The sequence below is a fragment of the Sorex araneus genome, chromosome X (genome assembly GCF_027595985.1).
Source record: "Sorex araneus isolate mSorAra2 chromosome X, mSorAra2.pri, whole genome shotgun sequence".
In the NCBI taxonomy this organism is placed as follows: domain Eukaryota; kingdom Metazoa; phylum Chordata; class Mammalia; order Eulipotyphla; family Soricidae; genus Sorex; species Sorex araneus.
Window position 1 is genome coordinate 280,039,998 of NC_073313.1, and position 15,319 is coordinate 280,055,316.

Below are 15,319 nucleotides of genomic sequence, written 5' to 3' on the forward strand. Positions count from 1 at the left end.
AGTGCAGAGCCAGGAATAATCCTTGAGCATTGCTAGGGATGGTCCAAAAACAAACAAAAAAACCAAACAAATAAAAAAGTAAAGCTGACACTGAGATAATAGTGGAGGGAAATGAACATTGATGGTGGGTGTGGTGTTGGAATATTGTATACATGAAGTTCCATCATTAACAGTGCTGTAAACTTATAAATCATGGAGACTAAAATAATTTTTTTAAAAAAGTGAAGCTGGAACATATAAATATTAGGTGTTGAGATATACTAGAAACAATATAGTGTTTTATATATATATTAAGATATATTATCACTAATATAATGTTTTTATAGGTATAAAGCAGACACATATATACAATGTATATATACACTGAATATATATACAATGAATTTGAAAATTTGCAAAGACTTTAAAGATAATGTCTTTAAAGATAATGTCTTTAACAATGAAAAGAACTGAGAAGTGTCCCATGTTAGATCTTTAGGGGAAAGTGAGAGCCATTCTCCAAGATAATGTAAGTCATGGAGTTAAAAACAAGAAAGGGATTTAGGAAGAACTCCTGGTCAGTGGTCTTAAGAACTTGATAGTTGCTCCTGCTTAGAAATTTTCCATTTAAACATAGCTTCTTGAATAAGAAGTTAGCAGAGTGTAGAGAGTACCGGCTAAAGCAAGATTGCTAGAGAATCTTCAGTAACACGCCTCATTTTGTTACTTCTAAGATGATAGAGGTGTCTACTAAGGGCCTCTTGCGGGTGAGTAGAATCAGAATTCACAGCCTCAGATGTTGCTCCTTTTTCTTGGGCTCCTCCATTCCCAGGCCGTGCTGAGTTGAAAGTAAAGTTCTTTCAGTGCAGTCTAATGTGTTAGTGTATTTGTCACGTGGTTTGCACCCGCTGCTCTCTTTGATGTTTTTTTTTTTTTTTGCAGGGCCCAACAGCACGGGAAGCTGTTAAGGGGTCGCTCCTTACTTCTCTGTGAGTCTAGGCATCCTGCCTTCATAACCCAGACTAGATCTCAAAATAAACTCAGAATACCTTTGTGTTTTGTGCAATTTTAAAGACATGATCACCTTCGTGAGTGATTTCTGCAAATTCGCTGAAAAGAACCGCGGGGGTGGGGCACAGGCTCTATGGGGATCAAGTTGGAGGTGTGGAGAAATCTATGAAGATGGTCCTCTTAGCCCGCAGTTAGCGCTTCCACCACTAGATGGCGATCTTGCACCGGCCTGGTGTGTCGGCCCGGCTACAGAGGGTGGGCGAGAGTCGACCTCAGCTGGAACCCACCCCAATGAACTAGAGGAACCTTTGCAACCTGAAGTAACAAAGCCGTGGTTGGGACTTGCAATCAGGATAATTTAGGAATAGTATTGTCCTTCCAACATCGTGGGCTGATGCAGTGAAAACGCTCAAGCATCCGGTTAAGAGCCCCAAGTGTGGCAGAGAGGGGCACACTTGGGAAGTGTGGGACGTGGGGTGTGGTCCACCTACTGCCTCTCGCTTGCGGGATATATGGCCGGTCACCTAGCTCCCAAGGGCCTTAGGATAAAGACTCTTCATTCTAATCATTGTCTCTACATTTTATTGGAACAGGATAAATAGATTAAAACTTGGTATGAAGGCGGGAGGCAAAGAGCAGATGGAGCTCTGGACGTTTAAAAAGAGAAGTGAAGAGAATAAAAATGAATGATTGGGTACCAGAACTGGAATCTATCTCTGTGACTCCTCAGCTCTCTCAGGACGTCCCGCTGCTGAAAAATTGTTGAAGTAATCAAATATTCTCCTTCGGGGCTGGAGCAATAGTACAGCGGGTAGGGCGTTTGCCTTGCACGCGGTTGACCCGGGTTCGATTCCCAGCATCCCATATGGTCCTCTGAGCACTGCCAGGGGTATTTCCTGAATGCAGAGCCAGGATTGACCCCTGTGCATTGCCAGGTGTGACCTCCCCCCCCCAAAAAAAAAAGCAAATATTCTCTTTAGCTGTCCTGGTAAGCTTTGATGAACTTGATTTTGGAATCATTGAACTCGCATTAGCTTGATAGGAATGAGGATATGGTTAGCCTGCTTTGAGGATTGGTATGAAATCTAGCTCAACACTCAATCATCAACGTCCTTGTTTTATTAGGAACAGTGATTTAAAGAATAAATAAAAATAAACTGATTTTTAAAAAGATTTTTTTAACTGAGACTTATGTGACTGTCTTTGCATAGTGTTGTTGACTGTCTTTTCTGAGCCCCATCATGGAGTTGTGACAGAAAATGAAAATTTAATATTGATATCAATTATCATCATTAGTGCCTGAAACTGCGAGAAGCCCATGGAGAGAACTGTGTTTGGAAGCTGGAGGATGGACAATCTGGAGAGGAGAACAGACAGGCACCACTATTTTATCTCTTTTCCTTATTCAAGCAAAGGACTTGGTGATGCCATTACAGTTGGACCATTTTAGTGTTGATTTCAGAGAACTAAAAAAAAATAGTTGTTTCTAGCATTACTAGTTGATTGCATTGACTAATATACATTACTTTTGTGTTTACTATTTCTTATAACCTTCTCCTGCATTTCCCCTGTATTTTCTTTATGGGTCAGGAGTAGTCAACTATAATAGTAACTTAGATTCTGGAAAGTCTCCTTTGTCCTGCCTTACATTTGCTCAACATGGGCAGAAAGAGCACATGCATGAACATCCTGAGGTCATACAGTTACATGAAGCATCGATTTTTGTTCAGGGTCAGGCCTCCCTGGTTGAGCCTCTGTGACTCAACACAGACCCACACTGGGCTCTGGCTGGCCTCTGGGCTGTGTCTAGGAGTTGAGGCACATGACAGGGTCTTTCTTTTCCCTTTTCAGATATTTTGGATATAGAAATGAAAATAATCTTTGTATGTTGATTTTTCTTATACAGTAGCTTTATTGAGTTGTTTGGTTAATTCAAATGACTTAGGTATAATAATTCTTAGTTTTCTAAATAAATAGTTATGTCATCTACAAATAGAAAAATTTACTTTTCCTTTTTGGTCCAAAATTTAAAAAAAATTCTATATGTTTTATGACTGCTTTGGCAAAGAATTGCAGTATTATATTGAATGGAGACGATGAGGATGGACACACTAAATTTTTCCTTAATCTTAAAGGAATGCTGCCACTATTCACCATTGAGTATGATGGTAGTTTGGGTTTATTTTATACGGTATTTCAACACCAAAGGTTTAAAGGGATATTAAAAGGATATTAAAGTTTGTTAGATGCTATCTCTATCTCTTTTGAGATGGCTATAGGTTTTATAATCCAATGCACGACTATTGATTTATATCTGTTGAGCCATCCTTGCATGCCAGTGATGAATCTCATATGATCATAGCATACAACCCTTTTAATGTGATGTTGGCTTTGACTTATTAGAATTCTGTTGAAACTTTTGCCTACACATTCATCAGAAATATGGTCTTTAAATGTTCTTTTCTTGTAGAGTCCATATTTGACTTGGTGTTAAGGTAATGCAGACATTATTAAATGAGTTTATTTTGGGGGGTAGAAATGTTAAAAAGTATGGCTCTAAATGTTTCCTGTAATTCACAAGTGAAATCATGAGTCTTGAGCTTTACTCTTTGAGAATTTTCTGACTATTGATTCATTCCTTTCATTGAGCCCTTTGATTTGTTCTATTTAATAATGATTTAATCTTGATGGGATGTATTTTAAAGCATTTGTACATTTTTCCTAGGGTGATTTTTTAAAATTTGCTGGTATATAGTTGTTCATAATTATCTTTTATAATTCTGCGTATTTATGTACTGTGTATTTATGTGATGTGAATTGTAACATTTCTTCTTTTGATTATGTAGCACTGTAGCACTGTCATCCCATTGTTCATCGATTGGCTCAGGTGGGCACCAGTAATGTCTCCATTGTGAGTCTTGTTGTTACTGTTTTTGGCATATCAAATATGCCACAGGGAGCTTGCCAGGCTCTGCCATGCAGGCGGGATACTTTCAGTAGCTTGCCAGGCTCTCTGAGTGGTACAGAGGAATCGAACCTGGGTCAGCGACGTGCAAGGCAAATGCCCTACCCGCTATAATTTTACTTGTTGATAAATTCTCTTCTTTAGGCAGTCTAGCTAAAATTTTGCCAATTCTGTTAATCTTTCCAAATAATTCTTCATTTTACTCTTTTCTATGTTAATTTTTTTTATGTTCTGATTTTATCTGTCCTGATTTTTGTTCTCTTCTTCTTTCTGATAACCTTGGACTAAATCTTCTCTTTTTAACTACCTCCTTAAACTCTAAGACTAGGTTGTTTGAGATATTCTCCTTTAAACATAGTCATTTATCATTATAAGCTTTTATTTAAAAGTTAAAAATCTAATTAGAGAACTGTGATTTACAAAGTTATGTATAGCTGAATTAGACATATGTAGACATATGATGTTCTAGCACCAATCCCACCATGAGTGTCAACTTCCTTATACCAGTGTTTCCAAGTTCCCTCCCTCCACCCCTTCCCCATTCTGTCACCTTTATAGGCACATTTTAAAGTTTGGTGGTTGTACTTTAGATCTCATGTTTTCAGTGTTGTTGAGTCTATGCTTTAGATAAATAGCTATACTGCTCCCCCCTATTACCAGCACATACCCAAGGGCCTTCTGTTCCCCCATTACTTCCCTTTCTTCATCTTCTTTCTTCCCCCCCTCAATTTCCATGAACAACATGCAAATTTTTCTTTTTAATTACTGGTTTATCTGTGTCTCCTTAGATTTGCTGTGTTGTATTTTTACTTTCAGTTCTCTCACAATTAAAAAATGCCTTTTGATTTCTTATATGATTAATTGAATATTCAGGAGCATGTTGTTTAATTTTCATATATTTGTGAATTTTCCAGTTTTTCTCTTCCACTGGCTTCTATATTCATACCACTGTCACCAGGAAAGCGTTTTGATGTATTTTTTACCTTCTTGAATTTAGTGTTGAGAATTCGTGTTACTGTAAAGGCAAAATGTATATATTGATTTCTGAGCATTTTAGTTAAGATCTCTTCTTCCAGAGCAAATTTCTGTGGCCTACCATGTGATTTGTTTTATAAAATTATCTATTTGTGCATGAGAAAAATGTGGATTATGCTACTGTAAAGGCAAACTGTTCTGTATATGTTGGTAGATTTGATCTAAGGTGTTGTAATCTGTTGTTTTCTTATTGATCGTATGCATGATATAACAATCTAGTATAGAGCACTAAAGTCCCTACTTATTATAACACTGCTTATTTTTTTTTAATTTAAATTTTATTGAATCACCATGTGGAGGGTTACAAAGTTCTCAGGATTATGTCAGTTATACAGTACTCAAACACCCTTCCCTTCACCCGTGCCCATATTCCATCACCAACCACCCCATTATACCTCCCGCCCCCTCCCGCCCCCCCAGTCCCCGCCCTTGTAAGTGATAAGTTTCACTTCGTTTACGCTTTATCTTGGTTACAGTCCATGTTTCAACACATAATTCACTATTGTTGCTAGGGTTTCCCCCCAAAAAAGAGAAGACAGTCCCACTGTCAAGGAAGCATTTGATGGCTCTCCATTGCTGAGAATGTAGAGATATTAAGTCCCGCTGTTTGTTACATAACTTTTCTATTTTTTTCCCCCCTCGTCCCGCGCCACCGAGATCACGCCTGTTTAGTAATCACCACGCTGCCTGACAAAGGGAAAACAAACCAAAAGAGATGGTTATTTCTCGTCATCAGCCGGCCTGGGGCTCTGGCTTAGTTGATAGTCTGGTAGAATGTCTGCAAGCAGTTTCTGGAACCAAAAGTAATACGCTGGTATCGGCCCCAGCTCAAGATTCCACCAGCATCCCGCTGTTCCAAGTACATAATAATTTATTCCCTTGTATCCGATTCCCACGCCACCAGGTCCGTGCCAGCTTAATGGACATCATACTATGGTTAACGCCACACCGCGTTTCTTCCCGAGAAAGAAGGATATTTCTTCTCAGTCAGCGTGGGGACATGGCTTAGTTCAGTCTATAGAGATGGCTAACACTTTGGTGGCCTTCAATATTTCAGCAAAAGACTTACTATTCTTGTTAGGATTTCCCACCAAAGTCCGACCCATTAAAAGGGAACCATTTCATATTGGTGATGATTAAATGACAATAGGTTGCGCGGCCATGGCAGCAGCCTCTCGGCTTTGAATTTCTGTATAAAGTCCAGGGAAAGTACAGCCAGAAATTACACGTTGCTACAAACTTTAATCCTATTATGGTCCCCCCAAAGTCCAACCCATTACAAAGGAACCATTTCATATTGCTGATGATTAGATGACATTAGGCTGCCGCAGCCGCGCGGTTTTGGGTTTCTATATAAAGTCCAGGGAAAATTCTGCCTAAAATTCTATCGCTACAATCTTTTACCCTTTAACAAAAAACTTAGTACTATTGTTTGGAGTTTCCCCCCACGTTAAGCCCGGCCAAAAAGGAACATTTACACGTTGCTGACAATCAAGAGATATTAGGTCGCAGCCGCGCGGTTTTGGATTTCTATATGAAGTCCAAGGAAAATTCTTTTGGTAATTGCATCACTCGCTGGCAGTGCCTGGGCCAGAAGCTCCCAGCACACAGTTTGGAGGCATCTTGGGGGCGCCGCTCGTGTCCAAAGTGGTTCAGTTGCCTCCGGGGTCGATCTCGCGCGGGGCCGCAAAGGAGCGTCCCCACATGGCTCTGTGCTTAAATGTCGGCTGGCACAGGGCGGATCCGGAAGTCCCGCCCATCGGCTATCCCGGGCTTCCTGTAGAGTCTAAAAACCGGCTATAGCCTCGCTGCGTTCAAAAAGAAAGAGTTGAGACAGAAAAGACCATACCCTGCCGGCAACGCCTGGGCCAGAAGCCCCCAGCACACAGTTTGGAGGCATTTTGGGGGCGCCGCTCGTGTCCAAAGTGGTTCAGTTGCCTCCGGGGTCGATCTCGCGCGGGGCCGCAAAAGGTGCTTATTTTTTCTTGTAGTTTGCCTAATATTTGCTTCAGACATTCATTCCAATTTTTTGGTGAACATTTCATTTTGTTCTTGCATTATTTCCCTAGTCTTCTTTAGTTGTCTGTGTGTTAGTTCATTAACTTTATGGGGATTATTTTCATTTGTTTGCCATAGAGTTCATGGATGTCCATTTTGTTTGGGTCAATTGTTAGAGATTTTTTTTGTGGCATCATATTTACATTATGATTCATGAATATTTTTTCTTGAATTGGTTTCTGAGCATTTTAGTTGGAGGTCTCCTCTGGGCATTAAAGGTTAGTTATAGATTAGCTAACACCCTCCACCAGTTAGCTCAGGCTGATTCTGGCTTGCACAGCTGGTAGCATTCTTAAGGCTGCTGGGGCTTGCAATTAGGATCTCTATTTTTGAATGATATTGTCCCTGGGCACTGTGAGTTCCAGAGTTAGGGTTTCCTGCACTAAACGTTCTAGCACACACCCTCCTCCTTTGCGAGTGCCCCCCTGCACCACTGTCCCAATGTCTCCCCCTCCCGCACAGCCCCAGGGCCCCCTGCTTCAGACTAAAGCTTTCAGTTTCTGTTACCTTTGGGGATTATTTATGTCCTTACTGTGTTTTTTACATCTTGATACGAAGGAAATCATTCTGTATCTGTCTCTCAACTTCTGACTAATTTCACTCGGCATGGTACACTCCACATTCACCCATGCAGCATGATTTTATCTTTTCTTATAACTAAGCAGTATTCTAACTAAGTATTCTATCTATTTTATAACTAAATAGTTACTGAGAGTATCCTGCCTGCAAGGCAGAGCCTGGCAAGCTACCCGTGGCGTATTCAATATGCCAAAAACAGTAATAACAAGTCTCACAATGGAGATGTTACTGATGCCCGCTCAAGCAAATTGATGAGCAACGGGAGGACAGTGCAATGCAGTGCTACAAGTTGTATTCCTTGTGTATATTTACTATAGTTTCTTTATCCAGTAATTTTTTTTTAGGTATTTGGGTTGTTCCCAGATTTCAGCTATTGTGACTAGTCCTGCAATGAACACAGGAGCATAAATGTCTTTTATGAAGAGTTTTGGACCCTTAGGATAGATGCCAAGAAGTGTAATTACTTGCTTATATTAAAGCTTAATTACTATATTTTTGATAATTTTGCATATTGTTTTCCCAAAAGGTTGAACCAGTCAACATTTCCACCAGCAGAGTGAATGATGGTTCCCTCTTCCCTACAACCAGGCCAACACTGTTTTTTTTTGTTTGTTTGTTTTGCTTTTTGTTGTATGTGACAGTCTCACTGGTGTGAGGTTACATCTCACTGTTGTTTTGATTTGCATTTCCCTGATGATAAGTAACACAGCATTTTTCATATTCCTTTTGGCCATCTATGTCTTCTTAGAGGAAGTTTCTTTTTGTACTTTACCCCCACTGTTTAATGGGGTTAATTACTCTTCTTATGGTCTACCAGTTAGAATATAGATGTTAACACATTTTCAGATAAGTGACGGACAAATATTTTCTCCCACATTCTGTCATATATTTTTATTCTAATCATCAATTCTTTTGTGGTACAGAAGCTTCTAGTTTGATGTAGTTCCATTTTTTAATCTCTGCTCCCATTGGCTTGGTCAGTGGCATTGAATCATTGTTGTCTAGCTTCAATACCATTGTGCCTCTGTTTTCATTAGTATGGATCAGAGGCCTGATGTCAAGTTCTTTAATCCATTTTGACATACCTCTCGCACATGGTGTTAGAAGTCTGATTTCATCTTTTTACATGCGACTAACAAATTTTCCCAACATAATTTTCCTTATTTCATGCTGTGAGTTTTGCTCCCTTGTAAAATATTAACTGTCTACCTGAGGATCTGTCTCTGGATTCTCAATTGTATTCCAATGACCGGAGAGTCTGCCTTTATTTAAATACCATACAACTTTGATTACAACAGCTTTATGGTATAATTTAAAATTAGGACAAGTAAAGTCTCCCATCTTCTTTTTCCTTATAATTACTTTAGATATTATGGGGTTTTATTACTCCATATAAATTTCAACAGCGTTTAGTATAAGTCTCTGAAAAATGTAATGAATATCTTTACAGATACTGAACTATATCTGTATAGTGCTTTGGGCATGATTATGATTTTGACAATATTAACAATTACAATCCATAAATAGGATATGTTTTCACTTTCTCATGTCCTCATGTCCTCTTTTATGTCTCTTGTTAGTGATTTATAGTTTTCCTTGCATAAATCTTTTGCCTCCTTTTTGATCTGATTCCTATGTACTTGATTTTCTGAAGTACAATTGTGAATGCAAAGTTTTAAAAATTTTCTTTCTTTTATTTTCTATTTACATATAGAAAATTTGTGGAAAAAATCAATAAATCAATTTCTGTGCATTGGTTTATTGTAACCTGATTTGTATCATTAATTTTACTGCAGTTTTATTTCTAGGAGGTTTTTTGTAGAGTCTTTAGTGTTTTTTAGGGATAGTATCATGCCATTTGCAAATACTGAGAGTTTGAATTCTTCTTATCCAAATTGGATGCCTTTAATATTACTTTTTTGCCAGATTACAATGGCAGATACTTCTAAAACTATATTGCATAGTACTGAAGAGAGTGGGCAGCTTTGTCTTTTGCATGACCTTATACTGTGTTTGATGTTTGCTGTGGAATGTGGTAAATGTCTTTAGCTATGTGAGGAAAGTTCCTTCAAATTAAATTGATGGAACTTTCAATTCCTTGATTCAGAGGTATATTGTATTCCTTTATTCAGAGGTTTTTACTTTTCTTTTATTATTATGAATGTGTGTTGGATCTTGTCAAATGCTTTCTCTGCATTTATTTATATTATCATATTTTCCATATATTGACATGGTATATTATGCTGATTGACTTGAGTGTACTAGTCAACACTTGGATCCACAGAATGAACCCTGCTTGGTAGTGGTATAGGATCTTTTGGATGCATTGTTGGATTTGTTTAGTTAGGATATATATTGATTTATATTTAGATGAGGCCACTGCTTCATGCCCAGCTATGAGATTTTGGGGTCATCTTCTGGTTGGAATAGTATATTGTATTCCTGGCCTAATTCTGTGGAGAATAAAATGAGATCTACATGGATTTTCTGTTCAGGTTCTTTCATCAGATTGGACAGGATTCTGAGCTTAGTAGTTGGGCAAGGCTGTGAATATGTTTACATGATGGGCACTGTTGTAGAACAGGCTCTAAACCTCTGAAAGTCAGTGAATGAAGAATAAAACCAGGCAGAATTCTCTACTCAGCCTCTTGACCAGGAAGGGTCATCATCTTCTTTTTGCAGATAGGTAAAGCTACTGACATGCTCTTGGTTTGTACTTCACTATAATAAAGATCATACATCACTTGTATCACTTGTCACTTGTCATTCCGTTGATCCTCGATTTCCTTGAGCAGACATCAGAAATGTCTCCATTTGTCCCTGTCATGTGCTAGTGTAGCCCAATGATATCTGCTCGTTCCAGGAACAGGAAGAACCTCAAATTGTTCATTCAGGGGTTTGACGAAGAAGTCTGACTATCTCGTTGGTGGGCGGCCATGTGGTCTTTTAATATCCAGTGAATCCAGTCGGTAGCAGCTCTAGTCCAGCGGTCATCTCTGAATCGCATTACATGTCCAGCCCATCTGATTTTCGACGCCTTGGCAAAAGAGACAGCATCCCTGATTCTTGATCGTCAATGGAGGTTGGAACTCCGGATTCCTTCTCTCACTTGAGTGAAACGTGATACTCCAAGCATAGCTCTTTCGATTCCTCTTTGGGATACCCAAATAGTGTTCTCATCCTGTTTTTGTAGGACCCAAGTCTCTGAGGCGTATGTTAGTGCAGGAAGAATGGTGGAGTTGAAAAGATGTGCCCATACTCAGAGGTTCTTCATCCTCTTAACCACTTCTTCGATGCTCTTGAAGGCATTCCATGCTGTTCTCTTTCTCCTGCACAGTTCTGGCGCCAAGTCATTCCTCATGTTGAGTTCTCTACCCAGGTACACATAGCTGCTGCATTCAGAGATGTTTGTTACATTGAGAGAAAATGGAATGTCAGGGACTAGTTCATTTTTCATGAACATTGTCTTGGTGAGATTCAGCTGCAGTCCGATCTTTCCACACTCGTGGTCGAAGTTGGCCAGCATTTGTGCCACTTGGCTAATGTTTGGTGTTATGAGAATGATGTCATCAGCAAAGTGGAAATGGTGTAGTTGCCAACCATCTATCTTCACTCCTATTCCTTCCCATTCCAGTCGTTGCATGATGTTCTTGTGGGTGGCACTGAAGAGTTTCAGTGAAATGGTACCACCCTGCTGAACCCCTCTCTTTATGTCAATTTAACTATTCCTTGTAGAATGGTGAGATCCTGGTGGTGAATCTGTAATACAGCTCATAGAGAATCTTGATGTACTGAGTTTGAATGCCCTATTCCGCTAGGGCTTTGATGACTGCTTCAGTCTCAACAGAATCGAAGGCCTTCTTTAAATCGATGAACGTTAGAGTGGCATCTTGAATGCTGGCAAAGCTTCAATGAGTTTGGTCACCATTTGGATATAGTCAATCATGCTGAATCATTTTTAGAACCCGGCTTGCTCGCATGGTTATCCTTTGCCTAGTGTTCTGCATCTTCTATTCAGGATGATTTGTGTGAACAGCTTGTAGACGATGGATAACAGGCAGTTTGGGCCAATGTCGTGGATGTCTCCCTTGTACAACAGAACAGTCCTCCTGGTTTTCCATTCAGATGGAACCTTGCATTCAGACAGGTAACATGTGAAGAGCCAAACCAATGTATTGATGAGTACTGACGGCAGATTCTTCAGGTGTTTGGGTCTGACCTTGTCTGGATCAGGTGCTGTACGTGTCTTTACAGATGAAATGGTGTGTTGAATTTCTGAAGGGAGGACGTTGGGAACGACATATCCATCCTGCGGAATTTGGTATGTGGGCAGGTGGACATGGCTGTAGAAGAGATTGGAGTAGAAGTCATGAATAATCCTCTCCATTACCTTTCTGGAAGATGTGATAGATCCATCAGGACGTCAGAGGGCAGTCATCTTGGTCTTGTAGTTAGCGAAGAACAGGCGAGCGTTGCGAATACTTTTCCCCGCTTCTGCCACATAGGCCAACACTGCTACTCTTCTCTCTTTGAGGTCTTCCTTTATCACTTCTCTGCACAGCTTTGTGAGCTCGGATGTTAGCTTGTGGTTGCCTGAGGCTCCTGCCAAACCATGTTGGTGAATGAGCTCAAGAGTTTCCCAAGACAGGCATCTGTTTTCGGCTTTTTCACTCAGCACTTTTTGTGCAATCATGGAGATGCTGAACCAGTCGATCATATTCCTCGTTGATGTTGTCAACGATGGCATCTTCCCACGTTGCCACAATAGAGCCAAAGAGCTCCCAGTTGGTGGTCATTCTGGGAGTTCTCTTCTTAAACTTAAACTTTGCAGATCTTTCTCTCCACTCCGTGAAGTAGAATTTTACACAAAGGAGACAGTGGTCCGATTCCATCTGGAATTTGCCTGACTGATGTCGCTGTTGTCCCAAAATTCAGGCAAAACCTTCAATTGAATATGATGTGGTCAGTTTCATTGTGGAACTGTCCATCGGGAGACACCCATATCCAATGTTTAGATTTGCCTTCTGGAACTGTGAGTTACCATGGATGGTTTTGGTCGATATGACGAACTCAGACAGTCTCTCATCCTATTCGTTCTATTCTAGTCCATGGGACCAAATGTGGAGTTCTTTGGGCGACCTTCTTGGTCCTATCTTGGTATTAAAATCAACAATGATCTTGTAGAAGGTGTGGTCTTCTTTATAGAACTTCTCCAGCTCCATGTAGAACTTCTCAATTTCTTCTTCATCGTAGTTGGATGTTGGTGCGTAGACGATGAAGATAGAAACTGGCGGCAGTGAGCCACATCTCTTCAAGTGTAATCATCCGATTCAGGTTTTTAGGTATTCGAATGAATCAATGCTCATGGCCAAGTTCGTGTTGACAAGGACACAAACACCACTGACGCCTCTGTTGTTGCATGTTCCAAGGGACAGATCATACATAGTATAGAGGAATGTGGTCTTTGAGGACCTGCTTTAAGCCTTGTCCCTTTCTGCATCTCATTCTATTCTGATAGAGATTCCAGAAGGTGCTGCGTGTGGTTCCTGTGAGATGGTAACTAATTTGGTCTCCGAGGAATCATCCATCAGTGCTGGTAGAAGTATCCGTATATATTCATCTTTCTGTCTCCCATTAGAGAGACCATAATTCCACGAAGGCCTTCTAGTTGGCAGCCTGGGGGAGGAGTGTTGCAAGCCATCAAAATAGAACCATCATTCTTACCCTTCTATTGATGTACTTCTGGTTTTTGTGATCCATGGAGTACTTAAGCCACTTCTCCCAAATTTCTGGAACTTCTATCCTGATCTCTATGGATAGGTGCTGGTTGGTATTCTTATGAGGGTCATTGAAGTTGGAGATTGTAGGATATCATTGATTTGTCCTTTCTCCCTTGCTATAAAGACTTTAGCTTTATCTGGTAATAATCTCTAAACAATTTTAGACAACATTGGTATATCCTGTTCCCCTTGCCACAAGGAGCTTAGCTATGTCAGGTCACACCCATCAAAGTGTCAAAGTGCTCCGAGTCACTCCCATTCCTTTGTCTATCTGTAACCACTTCTGTGCTCTCTTCCCCAACCAATTAATCAGCTTTTCCCCTAATCACACTCTGTTAATCTGTAAGGTCAGACCTTTCTAGGAAAATGAACTTGTATTGTAAGTTAATATTGCCTTACTCCTCTCCTCGTGTCTTTTGATTCACGATCATGATAGCCCGTTAAACACCGATTTCTCGATTTCTCGGGTGGGCCCAGTACCATCTCATTTTGTCCTTTCCCTGATATCTTAGAAGTCCATCTGGACTTGGCCCTCCTAACGATGTTGCACTGGGGGCTCTTCAGGGTCACGGGAATGAGATCCAGCTTGTTACTGGATTTTGCATATGAATACACCATGGGAAGCTTGCAAGGCTGTCCCATGTGGGCAGGAAACTCTCAGAAGACTGCCAGTTTCTCCCAAAGGGAGAAGCAGGCTAAAGATATCGCTTCTGAGAGCTTGCTTTTAAGTCTCTGGATGTTGACCATTGATGGGATTACACACCCCTGGGTTCCTCTGCCAGTACTTTCATGCATGAGGCCTGTCCAAACGTGTAGAGAGGAGCCTCCAGTATGGCTGCAGCTAGGTTCGGGTGGTCCTCGGCCGCCGGGAGCTCTGCTTGGGGTGGGGAGGGAAGCTGGAGCCCATCCCCTCCGAGGGGCCCCGGGGAAGACAGCCAGGCGTGTGGGCAAGAGACTCTCCGAATAGTCTTTTGAATAGTTTACTTTAAAAAAATGATTTTTTTGGTATGGACAAAGAAAGACAGTTGTTAATATGCTTTGGTAACAAGGGATTTAATTGGCTTCGAATATTATTCACTCCCAGGCATCTGCTTTCTCGACTTAAGCCTCAGCTGCTCTTACTTCCTAGCATCCCCAAAAGCAGGGTCCCGACAAGGGACGGGACAGACCCAGGGCAAGCGATGAGTTATGTGCTACCCTGGCATTGAGATGAGTCTGGCCAAAGTGCCTAATGCTTAACTATATGTTAAGAGCTTGGTAATGGACATGTCATGTCATGATCCAAAAGCAATGACACGACTAGGACCCTGCTAGGGATAGGAAAGACTAATCTGGCGTGAGCACTGTAGTCTGAGATCAAGATGACCCCAGGAGAGCAATTCTATAAGCTTGATGCATCTCTTGCTATGTCCATACAAAATGATTAATATTATGAATACTTATATGTTAGTTGGACAAGGAGAGGAGAAACACACCCATGGTATTCTACCCTTGGGTGGGTCATCCTACTGAAAGAGAATCTGTCCTGGAAGCAGCATCCCCTGAGGAAAAGAATTTTACCCCTATTGATTATGACTACACTAAGTGTAAGCCCTGATCCCTCATGCTGGGCGGTGTAAGGAGGCGGGAAAAGGGGGCTCGGGGAAGAAGCAGAGAGAGAGAGACAGGAGTGTATAGAGAGGATATTGGAATAAACTGCAACTGAGACCAACCAGCCTGGCCTCCGTTCCTTTCTTTGCCTGTCTCATCATCGCTATCAACCTCCTCGGGGTGGGGGTAGGGGCTGGAGACTACTGAACGTGGGAGGCGGGAGAGATAGAGCGCCGCTGCTGCCCTGTGCCCGGTGCAGTGCCTCCTCCCCACTTCTCTTCCTCTTTTTTGTGTGTTTCCACAGGGGATGACCCATGTAGCC